The sequence below is a fragment of the Malaclemys terrapin genome, chromosome 8, assembly GCF_027887155.1.
Source record: "Malaclemys terrapin pileata isolate rMalTer1 chromosome 8, rMalTer1.hap1, whole genome shotgun sequence".
NCBI classification, from domain to species: domain Eukaryota; kingdom Metazoa; phylum Chordata; order Testudines; family Emydidae; genus Malaclemys; species Malaclemys terrapin.
In genome coordinates, this window is record NC_071512.1 from 96,271,047 (window position 1) to 96,286,267 (window position 15,221).

At 41.4% G+C, this 15,221-nt stretch overlaps 1 protein-coding gene across 12 annotated transcripts in view; it reads left to right on the top strand.

Annotated features, from left to right (window-relative positions):
* DAB1 (DAB adaptor protein 1) overlaps positions 1–15,221 on the top strand; it is a 701,405-nt gene that overhangs the window by 473,337 nt on the left and 212,847 nt on the right. For 7 of the 12 annotated variants that reach the window (XM_054038503.1, XM_054038512.1, XM_054038513.1 and 4 more), the window contains exons 2-3: positions 2,891–3,037; positions 12,798–12,910. The exons of 2 other annotated variants lie outside the window; for them this stretch is intronic. The gene's annotated coding sequence lies outside the window, so the exon portion shown is untranslated. The remainder of the gene's footprint in view (positions 1–2,890; positions 3,038–12,797; positions 12,911–15,221) is intronic. 3 more of the 12 variants (XM_054038507.1, XM_054038508.1, XM_054038505.1) reach the window with 2 other exon arrangements.

Consider the following 15,221-nt stretch of genomic DNA (forward strand, 5'->3'; position numbering starts at 1 on the left):
ATTCAAAACTTTGGGTATTAGATGACTCCTGTCAGTGAGATTGGCTTTCCCCTGCCATTAGGTAATCCTAATATATTAATGTTGTTGATTATGACGAATAAATGAATGCTATTTTACTCTCAAAGTTACTCGCCCCAGGTGACTGATTAAATAGAATTTTATGAGGCTGCTTTACCATACCAATTTTATGCTTCAGTACAACATAGTCTTTTTATGCCTGAGTGTAATGCTTGAAACTTCAGAAAGTCATTGTTGTGCAACTGCAGATCTTTCTTCCCTATAGAAAGCTGGGTTTGTGTGACCTGGGAGGTAGCTTTTCAGCACACTCATTTGACCTGTAAAAAGCTCTAGTTCTCCATGGAGTCCTTCAGGGCTGTAAGTCATCCATTTTCTTATGTACGACCTGTGTGATTTCATGTGTCTTGTGTGAAAGCAGCAAGCTTTGGATGAGACCCTTAGGAAAAGTAGCAGGCTACCGGGTGGTTTGCTGTGGACCTTCATAGGTTTTTTGCTTATGCATTTGGGTCCCTTCCATCCTTGATTGTGGGATTAAATCTTAATAAACCATAATATTAAAACTGACTGATCTATAAAACTAATGAAAATGAGGCAGGTAAGAAAAATGCATCTGTCTCTGAGGCTAAGTTCTGACCCCTAGGAAAAAATCTTCCAATCAGATAGCGGGTGGAGAAGATTCAGAATGAAGTCCTCCTTGGGTGGTAGAACATGGCACTATCTCAGGCTACATCTACACTACGGGGGAGGGGGGTAGAATCGATTTCAGATACGTCGAATTCAGCTACGCTATTCCCGTAGCTGAATTTGCGTATCTGATCCGACTTACCCCGCTGTGAGGATGGCAGCAAATCGACTGCCGCGGCTCCTGCGTCGACGGTGCTTACTCCTACCTGGGCTGGTGGAGTACGCGTGTCGATTCGGGGATCGATTATCGTGTCCCGACGAGACACGATAAATCGATCCCCGAGAGATCGATTTCTACCCACCGATCCGGGCGGGTAGTGAAGACAAGCCCTCAGGATTACCTAACACTTTTTCCTATGGACTTTTCTCCAGTGGAAGCTTCTCCAGCATCAGGCTCTGAACAGTTGTAACCAGAAAATATATAATTAATAGAGGGTTGTCCCTTGCAGAAAAAAATAGTATAATAATCATGTAATTATGTGCATGTATTAAGATACAGTCTCTAAGGGGTTTGGCAATTCTTAACTTTTGAGTACTTGACTTTGCAATCTTAATGTATTTCAACATAGTTTTTATGTGCAATTCCCTAAGTTTTCTTTTTTTTAAAAGCAAACTGAAAAACCAGACATTCCATCATGTGGTGTCATATTGACACCTTTATGGGTCAACAACACAGTTGGAACTTTAAAATCTATTATGCAGACCTCTGCTACTAGAGCTGACAGAGTAACTGACAGCAATAATAATATCTAGCACTAACCTGGCATTTTTATTAGTAGATTTCAAAGCACTTTACAAAGAAAGATGAATAACAATATTCCCATTTTACAAATGGGGAAACTGAATCACAGGGAGGTGAAGTCACTTGCCCAGGGTCACCCAGTAGGCTTGTGGAAGCCCCAGGAATAGAAACCGGATCTCCTGAGTCCCTGTCCAATGGCCTATCCACTACACCATACTGTCTCTTAGAGTAGGTTGTTAGCCTCTATGTGGACCAGAAATACAGGGGGATGAGATGCACATTTCCCCACACTGATTCTTAGTCCCCGTCTCCTTGTCCAGCCAATCCCAGTCTCCTCCGACCTGGCTCCAAGGCTCCTTACCCAAACAATCCCCGCCCTCTCCCAATCTCTTTGACCCATCAATCCCAGTCTCTGCCTCCCCGCCGATTCAGGCCGGTAGTGTAGACCTAGCCTCAGTCTTCTTGCTGATCCAGTCCCAGTCTCACCATCCTTCTCCGCACTGCCTGCGTGATAGCAAAGGGTCATTGAAAGCATCCCTGATTTCAGTTGGTGTGCCCAAACCCATCCCAGTCCGGAGCAGGCCTGGAGAAGTACAGCTTCACCCCTGTTGTGCTCAGTTGCTTTGTGGGGGCCAAACACACTAGGAGGGGTGTGTGTGTGGTGGGGGGGAGAGAGTGGAGCATGCTCTATTACTTGTGGGATTGTGCATATGCAGTCTGGCAGGACTAGGAACTGAGAGAGACTCAAGGATGCTCAGTGAGCATGGAATCTTCAGAGATTTTAGCTGATAAAACTGTGTGTCTGAACTATGACTTTTCAAAGTCTTATAACTTGGCCAAATTTGGGTGGATTTTCATGGAGGATGGCAAAGGCACACTCCTGACACAGAGGCCAGCCCCCTGCATCCAAAGCATGGGCATGCAATAGCTGTCCAAAGAAACTGCTGCCAGAATTTTTTTTTAACATGGTCAGAACAGTGTGTTTTTTCTCTTTCCTCATTATCAGAAATGGCTGACCTGTTCAAAAACAAACAAAGAGATAAATAAATAAAATAATTTTAGCCCGAGACAGACACCCTGCATGTAAAAATTCATCCCAAACTTTCAGTTTGCAAGGGTGATAAGCAATTTAAAACAGGGTCTTCTAATGGGAAGGGTCAGTCAACCTTAATAGGCAGCAGTACTAGCCTCATTTATATACATAGACATATACACACCATTTAATATGTGATTTATTTAATGTAATGGTGATGTTCTAAGCAGTGTTCTGTGTTTTCATTAAACAGGCATTAGTAACTCAACCATGAAAATTGCTCTGAAACTTGTCAACAAAAGATCAAGGATTTGAGGATGTTTTTTCAACAGTTTGAAAAAGTTTTTTATTACTTAAGGGCCAAATTCTGCTTTCTGATAAGTACACCCTACTCCCATTGATTTCCGTTGTAGAGCTGAAGAAAGACCTGCCCCTCACACATGGTTGATGGCCTGCGTGGAGAGTACTGAGAGTGGAGTCTGTGGAGTCCCTCTGTAGGGACCTGAGCACAGGGTGGATTGTATCTCGGGGTGCTGCTCCCCACTTCTGCATGGTTAGAGGTGAGTTCTGTGTGCACTCAATGAAAACAGATGAAAAAGAGCACCATCTATGGGGGCACAATTCTAAGTCTTTTTAAAATCCTGAACAGGTTTTTAATTTATACTTCCTGGATATAGTTTTCAAAAATGGCCATGTACCTTAGGAGCCTAAGTCCCAATGACTTTCAATGGGACTTCGGCCCCTACAGTACATCTGCACTGCAAAACAAACCAACAAAAAACCCACTGCGTCAACAAGTCTCCGAGCCTGGGTCAGCTGACTCGGGCTTGCTGGGCTTCTGCAACAAGGCAAAAATAAATAAATACATAAATAAAAGGAGTAAAGACATTCAGGCTGAGGCTGGAGCCGGGGCTCTGAAACCCAGTGATGGGGGGAGCGTGTTAGAGTTCAGGCTGTAGCCCAGATGGGAATGTGTGGCTATTTTTAGCCCTGTGCTGCCGGCTTGAGTCAGTGGACCTGGGCTCTGAGACTTACTGCCCTGGGTGTTTTTTTTGTTTTTGTTTTTCTGCAGTGTAGACGTGTCTTCTAATGGCTTGTTTGTGTCGTTTTCCTTATAGTTAGGGCCCTGCCAAATTCATGGCCATTAAAAATGCGTCACGGACCGTGAAATCTGGTCTCCCCCTGTGAAATCTGGTCTTTTGTGTACTTTTACCCTATACTATACAGATTTCACAGGGGAGACCAGCATTTCACAAATTGGGAGTCCTGACCCAAAAGGGAGTTGCAGGGGCGTTACTTTAGGGGGGTTGTGGTATTGCCGCCCTTACTTCTGCACTGCCTTCAGAGCTGGGCGGCCGGAGAGTGGCAGCGGCTGACTGAGAGCCCAGCTCTGCAGGCAGCAGCGCAGAAATAAGGGTGGCATGGTATGGTATTGCCATCCTTACTTCTGCGCTGCTGCTGGCAGCTCTGCTTTCAGAGCTGGGCTCCTGGCCGACAGCTGCCACTCTCCAACTGCCCATCTCTGAAGCCAGTGCCGCCGCCAGCAGCAGCTCAGGATTTAGGGTAGCAGAACCGCAAATCCCCGCTACAATAGCATTGCAACCCTCCAGAACTCCTTTTTGGGTCAGGACCCCTACAATTACACCACCATGAAATTTCAGATTTATATAACTGAAATCATGAAATTTGTGATTTTAAAAATCCTACGACCATGACATTGACCAAACTGGACCCTGAAGTTGGTAGCGCCCTAATTATAGTTTTTGTGAGGGTCTATCTTTTCTTTTTTTTCCCTTTCTTCTTTTCCTTTTCCCCCCTTTCCCTTTTTTCCTTTTTCTTCCTTCTCTTCTCATAAAAACAATACCTTCAAGTAATGCGCAATCTGAGGTAATTCAAGGCTGATTTTAGATCAAAGGGGTAAGTTTTACTCTTGATATAGATACACACATAGTTTCACTTAGCTTTCATGGGAGCTCTACATACGTGTGAACACATGCACCCTGAGAATACAACACAATCCTACAAGCAAGGCCTCAGACCTATGTAATTATGCATCCGCCTATACTGCTGTATAATTTCTCTGTTTTTCAGATACAGCATAACTCCACCATTTTGCTGTCACAGTTTCTCCTTTTGCCATTCCGCGTGCTTTTGTAGGGATCAATAACTCCACAGAGCAGAAAGCCAAGGGAGGATGCATAGTTCAGGGATTCTGTGCTCCTGAGTGGTACGGTCAGTGGCTTAAGAAACGGAAGAATATGCAAGGAGCATAGAAGATTTTTCATTAGAAGGTGCCTGCTTAGAACTCTGTTGGGTGGGCCTTTTCTCCAGGTTGTAGAAAATCCTGTAGGTGACTTAAACTTGAAAAAGGGGTGCAGTGGATCAGGGAGCCAGTGAGTAGCAGAAGGGGCTGAGGAAGGCATTATATCAGCTTTTCATCAAGGAGCCATTATAATGAAAATGGGGTGGTGGTCTTCATATAAAACGCAAAGAACCTGATCTAGAGATCACTGAAGTCAATGGATATACTCTCATTGATTTTGTGGGAATCTGGAACACGGGTGAAGCACCCTGAAGACAGTGGGACTGAATTTCATCCATGTAATTTTCTCCAGAGTCAGGACTCAGTGATGTGGAGAGGATTTGAGGTGAGATGGGGGAGACATAAAAACTAATCCAGCCTGTCAGGTGGGAGCTCTTGTTAAAACTGGATTGGTTTCCACATCAAGAACTTTAAGTGAATAAAGGCCATGCGGCTTTGCCTGCCATGCATGTGGCTACAATGCTTAGGCAGCAATGGGATGAGATAAAGCTGGAATGTCAGACTTCATTTCCTTGCTTTTGTTGTTTGTGTCAAAATCTTCATGTTACTTAAATATGTATTGTGCAGTAATTTAAACATGATTTACCAAAGGTTTTCATAGCAGGTGGTGCATTATTAATGAGAACATAATGGGAATAGCTTCTGCTATTTACTAGCAATATCAAGTGTTGTCCTCAATTCTCAGAATTAATGGCATATAAAAGGGACTCCCATCCTTTTCTCTCATGATCCTCCAGACTAAGACCTTTTTAACTCATAGGCTTTGAAAGAAAGACAGATTGGGGAGGGTGGTTACAAGTAAATAAAACATAGTTCTGTTGTTTATCAGACATTGTTAGAACCTGTGATATGCAACCACAAAGCCAGATGACTAGGGAGTTACCTTTTGCAGTGGGCAAGGGGTCGGGGTGCTAGGGCTGTGACAGAAATCTGTGCTTTGGGGTAGCTAAGTTACCAAGAAGGTTTGTAGTTCCTAGAATTATGTGTACGAGTCTTGTGGTATCCTTAGGTTGTTCTTTATGTCCTACAGAATATTCATACCTGGAGAGGTCTGGAGTAAGTCTAGAAAAATCTTAACAGATCTTTATTCCTCACATACATTCAAATTGTATTATCAATGCACTTTAAATCTCGCCCCCGCCCTGTTCTCCAACTGTTCTTTTGTATTTTTTTAGGGACTTGGTGATTATGTTCTGGAAATATCTTGGTCTTGTTACTGGTTTAGACTCACCAGTTTAGACAGATTTATTCTGCTTGTTCCAGGGAATAAGCCAGAAAAACGCATTTCTCCCTTTCTAGTTAATAGATCCAGGAAGTAATTTGCAAATGTGGAAACAATGGGTCTTCTATAATAGAACAAACTGCATAGGTAATTCATGAGGAAGATAAACCTGTATTGCTAAGATTTTCTTATTTGTAAGCTGTATATTGCTCTCCTGTGCTTTCCACCATTAAGTACTAATGGTATTGCATTAGTAAAAAGCACCAGTATCTTGACTGGCTCTGCAAAAATTTACACAGAGGCAAATAACCTATTTTACGGTGTTACGGTGTTATTTGTTTATAACTGTTCACTTAGCTTGTCACTCTGGGTGCTATATATCGTTAAAATTTAATCACTGCTCTGCATTACTGGGGTTATGGAGGCTGGACTGAGAGAGAAAAGAGAAAGAGCAAAATGACTGGCAGTTAGGTACTTAAATCAGTCAACATACTGATTTATTTGTTTTAAGGAACACAAGGGGACAGGAACATAAGGGAAAAGAGGTTAGCTGTTTTTGTAACTATGATGGACAGATCAGTCATTGGCTGTAACGGTCATAGATGCAAATCGAAACAGTTTTTGAGAATGATAGCATACTCGAAAATGACTTACTATCCACATTGTATATAGTCATTCTGAAACTTATATGATATCAGGGTTCTGTTAAGGTTACACAAAGAATAAGGTGAAAATCACTTTTGTTAAAAGGCTTTGACTGCAAAAGAACTGCGTATGAAGTATACAAAAATTCAGAGGAAGGGCATTGCGAGTTCTTTATCAGCAGGCTGTGTTGTACATATAGCTTGAAATATTTTAATCCATAAACAGGACGCTTATATGTTGCTTTCTAGTACATGTAAATTGGAATATTGGCTGCCAGACAAATGGGTCACAATCTTACCTACATGCCAGAACAGGAGGCCTGAGTCTCTTCATATTTTGTGTATTTGGAAATGATAGCAGTGTGTTTCTTAGCTAAAGTACAAATCATAGAGAAACCACTGGCACAATTTTATATGACCACTTCATAAGTATTTATTTGCATGCCTAATATTTATTTGTGATATTTTTTTTTGGGAGGGTCAGGCAGTAAATACTGGTTTTCACTGCCAACATCAGGAAATTTCACAAGGGATAAAACTGCATTTCTCCTAATTTTTTTGAGGGTTAACTCTGTCCATTTAGTAACTATAGCCAATATTTTTTTGTCTTTATCATTTTTTTACCTGTGGAAACTGTCTCTCCTCCCCCCACGCACTGAAAACAGTGGACATTGATCATTATGTGATATTTGTATGAAACTGTAACTTCATATGCAGTTTCTCCAGTGGTGAGAATTATTTATTTATTTTCACAATCCTAAATGGCTCCTGAAAGTGGTGTGAAGTCTTCAGGAAGCAAACAGATCCTTCTCAAATTAGATTAGGCCCTCCTGGTATTTTAAACCTCCAGAGGACACTAAAAATCTTTGCTCAACAATGGTCACCATTGACAGATGCAATCTGTCTCTCAGGATTGGTTTACCTGGGCAAGCCTACTAAGGTCTGGCCTATTTTATGTTCATGTAACTTCAGGATTGAAGTTGTTACAATAGTTGTATACAATTAAACACAGCTGGAACTCTGCCACCTGTGAGAGACAGAAATACATTAGAGGATCTTTCAATAAAATACATTGATTAGAGTGGGTTTTTTTTCAGTATCTCACAGATGACTCTTTGGCTGACAGGATCCATCTAAAGCTCAGACAAGGAGAATATTCTTCTCTCTAATTTAGGATAGTAGAGGCACACACAGGTGAATATGAATTCATATTTATTTTGATGAGCACCAGGGTTGCTGAGACCTAACCCTCTCCTACTTTTCAGATGTGCAAGTGTGCTCTCTCCCAGACCAAGAGGCTGTAGGAACAGTGGCAGGTTGGGTGATCATATACTGGGGATCATGAGGGAAGTGGGGGAGGAAGGAAGAGAAGAAGAGATGCTGGACAGGTAGCTGGGGATAACAGGGAATACGAAGCTCATTTCAAAGAGTTCTTTTCCTGGTCTCCTTTCTTCTGGACTTCCCCACAACTCCCCAGTGCAGAGAGTTGTTTTAAAACATGTTAGTGTATTGTGTTACTTGGCCCACTGTAGCAAGCCAGCCTGTCTTCTGTGTAGGTGGAACTGCTGCTGAGTTATTATCAGTGACCTTACTGGGCTTGGCCATAGATATTTTATGCTGAATCAGCTCATTGTAGATATTCATGTGCATTTATTAGATGACATTTAACTAGCTAAATAAAATATATATTCGCAGTTATTTATCTAGCTGTTGAAATAGCACATATTAAATGTACATGGATATCTACAACAGCCTACAATGATTTCTTTCTATGGCTCACTCCTGGAGGGATTCTTAGACCTGGGGGGTGGAAAGGACAGGGGGAGGGGAATGTGGGAGTGAGGGGAGGGGGAAGAAAAGAGGTTAGGGGAAACGCGGGGTAAGCAGGAGCCCAGCATGCGGCATTCCCTCAGCAGCAGCTGGGGCTTCCCCATTAAGCAGGTCCATTGAACCTTCACCCTGACAAGCCCTACCCTCCCTACACCTGGACCCCTTCGCTGAGCCCCCCATACCCAGACCCCCACCCCATCAGGCCCTACACCCCCTCCCCCGCTGAGCCCCAACCACCTTCACCTGGCTCCCCTGCAGAGTTCCATTGCCCCTGCACCCAGAATCCCCCAGTGAGCTCCTCTGCATCCAGATCTCACATTGAGCTGCCTGCACCCAGATTGCCCCACACAGAAACCTCTCACCCCATACCTGGATCCCACACTTGGTTCCTGCCTACCCACACCTGGTGCACCTGGCATTAGAGAGGCAGGGCCCTGGGGTGTTTCTGGGGCAGGCCCAGCCCTTGCACTGTGTCAGGGTCAGGTGCAGCCTCACCACCGAGTCCTTGTCCCGGGGAAGGTGGGGCCTTCAGGGTGATCTCCCGTCTCAGTGCAGCCAGTGGCCTGTGCTCCCAATTGCCATGCTGGAGCCACATTTATTTATTGACAAATAAAATTTGCAGAATTTTGCAATATTGTGTGCATAATTTTTATTTTTTTGGTGCAGAATTGCCTGAGGAGTAATGGCTAAAAATGAACCTCTAGGTGTTTTACATGTGATCTATACTGGAACCTATGTTAAAATGTGTTGTAGTCCAAACCTCCTCTTTCACGCCGGTTCACACCCACACATTTTTAATGCTATCTTCCCTGAATAAATAGCTGAATATTCAGCCGCTCACTGGGTGAAATGATCTGCAGCAGTTGGCAAATGCTGAGAGATGTGAATGCCAAGGGAAAAGTAAAAATAGGTCCCTAGAAGATTACGAGTAAGGATTACTGAAAAGAGAGGATTTGTTGTATGTATAGTGTGTTTTCTCGACACATGTTGTTTTACAATGAATGGAAATAGAGATTCAATTTTTAGGCCTTTTTCTATTTTATCATCATTTCTGGAATGGAGATTAGATTTGAGATTTGTAGGACGAAATCAGGTTGAAATGATTTTTAACAATGTCTTGAACATGTCTGCAAGGTTTTAGTCGCTGGTGTTAGAAGGCAGATGTGTCACAAACAAATATTTATTTGTTTGTTTGTATTTTTGTAGCACCTAGGAGCCCCAGTCATGGATCAGAACTACATTGTGCTAGGTGCAATACAAAGACTGAACAAAAATCCTTGCCCCAGAGAGCTTAAAATCTCGTATAAGATAAGAGACAGCAGATGGATACAGACAGATGGGGGAGAAGAAGGAAACAATGAGACCGCATTGGTCAGTATGCTAGGCAGTAGTCTCAGCACACCCAGTGGCTTAACCACTGTCATGTTTTTTGTAGGCATTGTGGCAAAGGAAAGGTTAGAGGAGGGATTTGAAAGATGATAATGAGGTAGCTTTGTGGATGCTTATAAGGTCTGAGGGACAGCAAGAGAGAAAGCACAAAGGTGCTTTCTCAAATATGTCACAAGTGAGCTGGCATCATTGGCCAGTGGGAGGTGAGAATCGACATTTCGATAGTGAATGATAGGTGTAGGGTTGGCATAGGCCACGAAAGGCCTTGAAAGTGAAGACAAGTATCTTATGCTTGACCAGTAGAGAAGGAAGGTCAGTGGAGGGATTCAAAGAGAGGGAGTGAGATGGTCAAAGCAACTGGCTAGGACAGTGTTCTTTGCAGCAGCATTCTGAATGGATATGGGTGTGGCAAGATTGCAGTTGTCAAGGCCAGAGGATGTTGCAATACTCGAGATGTGAGATGAGAGCCTGGATGAGAGTTTTAGCAGTGAGGATGGATTGGAAAGCCTGTATTTTAGAGATAATGTGCAAAAACAATCTGCAAGGTTTAGACAGCCTGCATGTAAGTACCTAGAGAGAAGACCAAGTCAAAGCTATACCCAGGTTACGGGCCCGAGTCAGGCAGGATGGTGGGGTTGTCCATAGTGATCAAGAAAGGAAGTGGCAGGGAAAGGCTTAGGGTTAAGATTAGGAGCTCTATTTTAGCCATATTGAGCTTGAGCAGGTGGCCAGACATCCACAGAGAGATGTCAGAGAGACCGGCTGACATTTTAGCTGATGTAAACAGTTCTTCTTTCTAGGTGTCCAGCATATCCTACTATAGCTGTGTTTTCCCCCCTACCCTCCCTTCTAAGACCTCAGTCCTGTAATGAGCTCTGTGGGTCTCCTGGGCCCAACTGGAGATTCCTGTTTCACTTATAGTGGGACTCAGTGTGGGCAAAAGAGATTGCCCACATTGAGTCATTGCAGGACCAAGGCCAGATACTGCAAATTATCTGTTGATTTCTTCCTTAATGGAAAAACAATTAAGTTTTAACATGATAATCAGTTAAAAAAAAGATTTAAAAGTTAGCACATAAAAGGCTTTTTAATAGTTAATAATTCTGAAACATCTACCTATAAAAATCTATGCTTTCATAAATTACTGTTTTTCGTAAGAAATTAACACAGCCAAGAACCAAACCAAGACACAGACATGCCCAAATAACCATTTAAAGAGTATCTGCTGACCACAAGGTGAAATAAATATTACCAAAAACATATTTGTTGGGGTTTGGAGACAAGCGGCAATCATATCCAAATGGTAAAGTTTCTCCTTATTTTATATATGCTTTTTAATTCATGTGCATCCGTTTGCTGTGTGAATATTGTTGCAATGTTTTTAAATTAGATGTCTAGTAAAATGATTTTTTGCCTCCATTTTAAGATTAAATTGATTCCAGTTAGTTATTTGAAATAAACGTCTTTATTTTATTAATTGCTTCTAACTTGAAACTTGAAAAAAAAGCCTAGTGTCTTTTCATGTTTCCAAAAGAGGGCAAGACCTTAAAGGCATTAATTATATACATGCATAGAGTGTTTTAAATGAATGTTACTTGTGATTTAAGGTGGAAATTTCAGCTTAAATTACTGGTAATACTTTATTTGCATGCATTAGTAAATGGCTGATCTTTGATTATCTCCCTACCTATTTTGATTTTTAGACACTGACTCTGTAGTGAGATCCACTCGGACAGATCCCTATACTACATGGCACCCTGCTGAAGTCAGCAGGACTCCATGGGCACACAAGCATCAGTCAGCCCAGATCTTATCGCAGGATTATGGTCTTCTGTTGATGTCCATCATCACAGTATTAGAATGCCTCCCAGATTAATGAATTTATTCTTACAACTCTCGTTTGCAGTAGGGAAATATTGTTCCATTTTACAGATGGAGAACTGAGACACCAAGAGATTAAATGATTTGCCCAAGGTCATAGAGGGAGCTGGAAATTGACCTTTTAAATCACAAGATCATCCTTCTCTTCTCTAAATGGAACATAGTTTGCATTAGTACTCCATGCACTGACTCAAAATTAGACCCTACCAATGGTTACTGTGAATTTACATACACACACTCTAAATCAGCATGGCAGCCCATTTTTTTTTTATTTTGGGAAGTATGGCTTTGGTCTCACTACATTGGGTACTGAAAGCAGTTTTGTGTAGTTAGGCTATGAGTGTGCTTTCTTTGTGAAGAACTCTGCCCTTGCATTTCTCAGAGTTGCATAAAGCGTGTAAACAAGTTCTGAATAAGGATTTCTGTTAGATTGTATTCTTCTTGATATCCCCCAATGGCACCCAGGTCAAACATTCTGAGGTACTTTCAACATAGCTGTCTAGAAGCATGATTGCAGCAGAAGGAGGTGTGTGTGTGTGGGGGGAGAGGCATGTATTTTGCTTTATTTCAGCTGAAATGCTGTTCTGTGTATAGAGCATCTTATTTCAGTGGTGTATATGCAAACAGGAAATGATCGTTACGCTGCCCTGGAATGTCTTTTACTCTCTTCTCCCTAAAGATTCAAATATACATGCTTTTAACTGTAAGGCAGCAAGATCTGATACATTTTTTGTGTGTGCCCTAGAACTTGCTATGCTAATAGCAGAAAGGACTGATGAAGGAACATGCCTATAAAAACGTTCTTTCCTTGGTAACATGATGAATTGTGGAAGCCCTGATTGAAAATTCTAATCACAGCCTTGCAGTCCTTCAGATCACAACCGTTGACAGTTGATTCACTTCTTTTCATGCCTGCTGCCTCTCACTGCTTATGGTGCCTCTTATGCATGAGTCTATCATTAGCACACAAAGCATGATGGATTGGTTGGGGTACCTCTATCCTTAGAACCTGGGAAATGCTTCTTTTTCAGAATCACAGTGCCTGGGTGTGACATCGTCATGAATGAGAGAAGAAAGTAATACAGTATTGGATGTGCCTGTTTGCTGCCACTGTTTAGAGAGAAAATGATGCATTATGGGGAATGTAAGTATACGGCCTGTTTTTCCCTCACTAGCAACTGATGCAGAAAATCACTGATCACAATCAATGCATAAACTGAGTCTGGCCAATGCATGAAGGAGGTAATGCCCTTTCAAAATAAAAAAAGTAAACAATTTTCCAAAATTGCATCTAAAATTAACCAGTGTAGGAAGTCTTTTGACTTTCAGCTTGAGCTAAGGATCAAAAGGATTAAAGCTAATTGATTTTGATCTCAGATGTGGATTCTCATCACTCCTAAAACTGTACTTCTCTTTCCTTAGACGAGAAACTACAGACATTAAACTGGTAAATGATTTTATTTGTCTACTGGCTTCTAGTGGCATTTAATGTTTCAGTGAACAAATCAGTAAAGTTTTGGGTCTGGTGAAGAATTGATGGGACCAATTTTCAAATGTGGAATCAAAACGAAGTGAAAATATGTCATGTTCGGATAAAAGGCAGAGCTCTGCATCATATGGTCTCATAATAAATGAATTCTCACTACAGAATCGACCAGAGATTTGCAGGAACATATTTTTAAATTTATGATGATTCATTTTTAAGATGAACCACAGTAAGAAAAATATATTGGAGACAGAGAGAAAGGAAGCACTTTCTTGGCATAGAAGACAAACAGATAATGTTAAGGCTGCCTTTGCTTTTACATTGTGCTTTCTAAAATCTGTGCAGTGAGTAAATTGATATTCATAAAAAGGTGTTGCTGCAACTGGTAATAACAAACCAGCAAGTAGAACATCTAGTAGGAGTTTGCAGGATTTGCATTGCTGCTTTTTATGGGTTATCTAAGAAGTGCTGATACTCTCACTGACACTATGAGGAGGAACACAAAGCAGAGTTGAAGATTTTTCTCCCAAGACTGGTAACTTTTTTACAGAGCACTGAAATAAACCAGTGCTGCGGCTAGTGTACATACAGAAGTAGTGCTGTATTTCAGGGAAAGAAAAATAAACTTTTCTGAAGCTCAACATATTCTTCTATCTTTATTGCTTAACATGTTGAGTTTTATTTTGAATTATATTGTTCCAGTATAAAGCTGAGAAGAAATATTGCCTAGGATGAAATTCGTAGAACAGCAGCTAGTTTATTCAAACACTGGAACTTCAGATGGTGTTTTGGTAGAAGCATGACTTGCTACTATTTTTATTTAGCCAGAGATCAAGCAAACACATCAAATGCAGAACTTTTTTTTTTTAATAGTTGAATTACTTGCTTCATGTCTTTCTATTTCACTGTGTTGGCGTGGATGTCCTGGTAATCAAAAGGTGCAGGATAGCTTTATGCACACATTGGAGCTATGTAATTGCTGACAAACATGATTTAACAGAGTGAATGAAGGAATTATACACCATGGGACAGATCTTCAGCTGGTGTAAATCACCATAGCTCCACTGAAGTCAATGGAGCTATGCCAGTTTTTGTACTCCAGCTAAAGATCCAGACCCTTTTCCAGTTGGCATAAAGGAGCTCTTTGAGTTGCACTTGATTCAGTAGGAATTTGCAGCCTTCTCTGTCCTCGCTCCTCCTCTTCAGGCAGTGAGCTTATTAGTGAGCTTCCCTTATCTTGGTTGAAGATCCACTTTGATGGATCTAATTGTGGGTGTGAGGGTTTGTCTGATATTAACAGTAATCAGTTATTTGTATCTGGTAGTGCCTGTGGACTTCAGTCATGGATCAGGGCCCCTTTCTGGTTGAATCTGCACAAATACATTACAAAGAGATGGTCGCTGCCCCAAAGACCTTACCGACCTAAGATGAGAGACAATAGTTGGATACAACAAACAGATGAGGAGAAAACGGAAATGATGAGACTACATAAAACAAATATAGTTTATATGGCTTTGTACAATATTTTTGGCTATGCACAGTATATAAATGCTTGTTCCTTCTTATCTGCCTTGTACTGGCTTTCAAATGCAAAATAGGTCATTTGTTCCTTTCTTTACCTCCACTAGCACCCACCTTCTTATTCACTGTGAATAGCATTCCCCAGTGAATAATCCATGTTATGCTGATACTATACAGTTTCAGTGGCTAATCTGAGAAGTTACATTACTAGTCAGAGAATCTTAGATAAGGATTGGAGATGCATGTCACATTTGCAAAGTAGAGCAATATCATATAAATTAGAATAATTTCCCAGGCTCATTTTTCCAGTAATATGATTGAAGATAAGTTATTGAGGCTCTGGAGTTTCAACACACCTTGGTTATTCTTCAGATAATGCTATCCACCACTAGTAAAATGGTTGGTGCTATTGCAAGTAAATGTTGGTCTTCATAATAACACGAGAAAG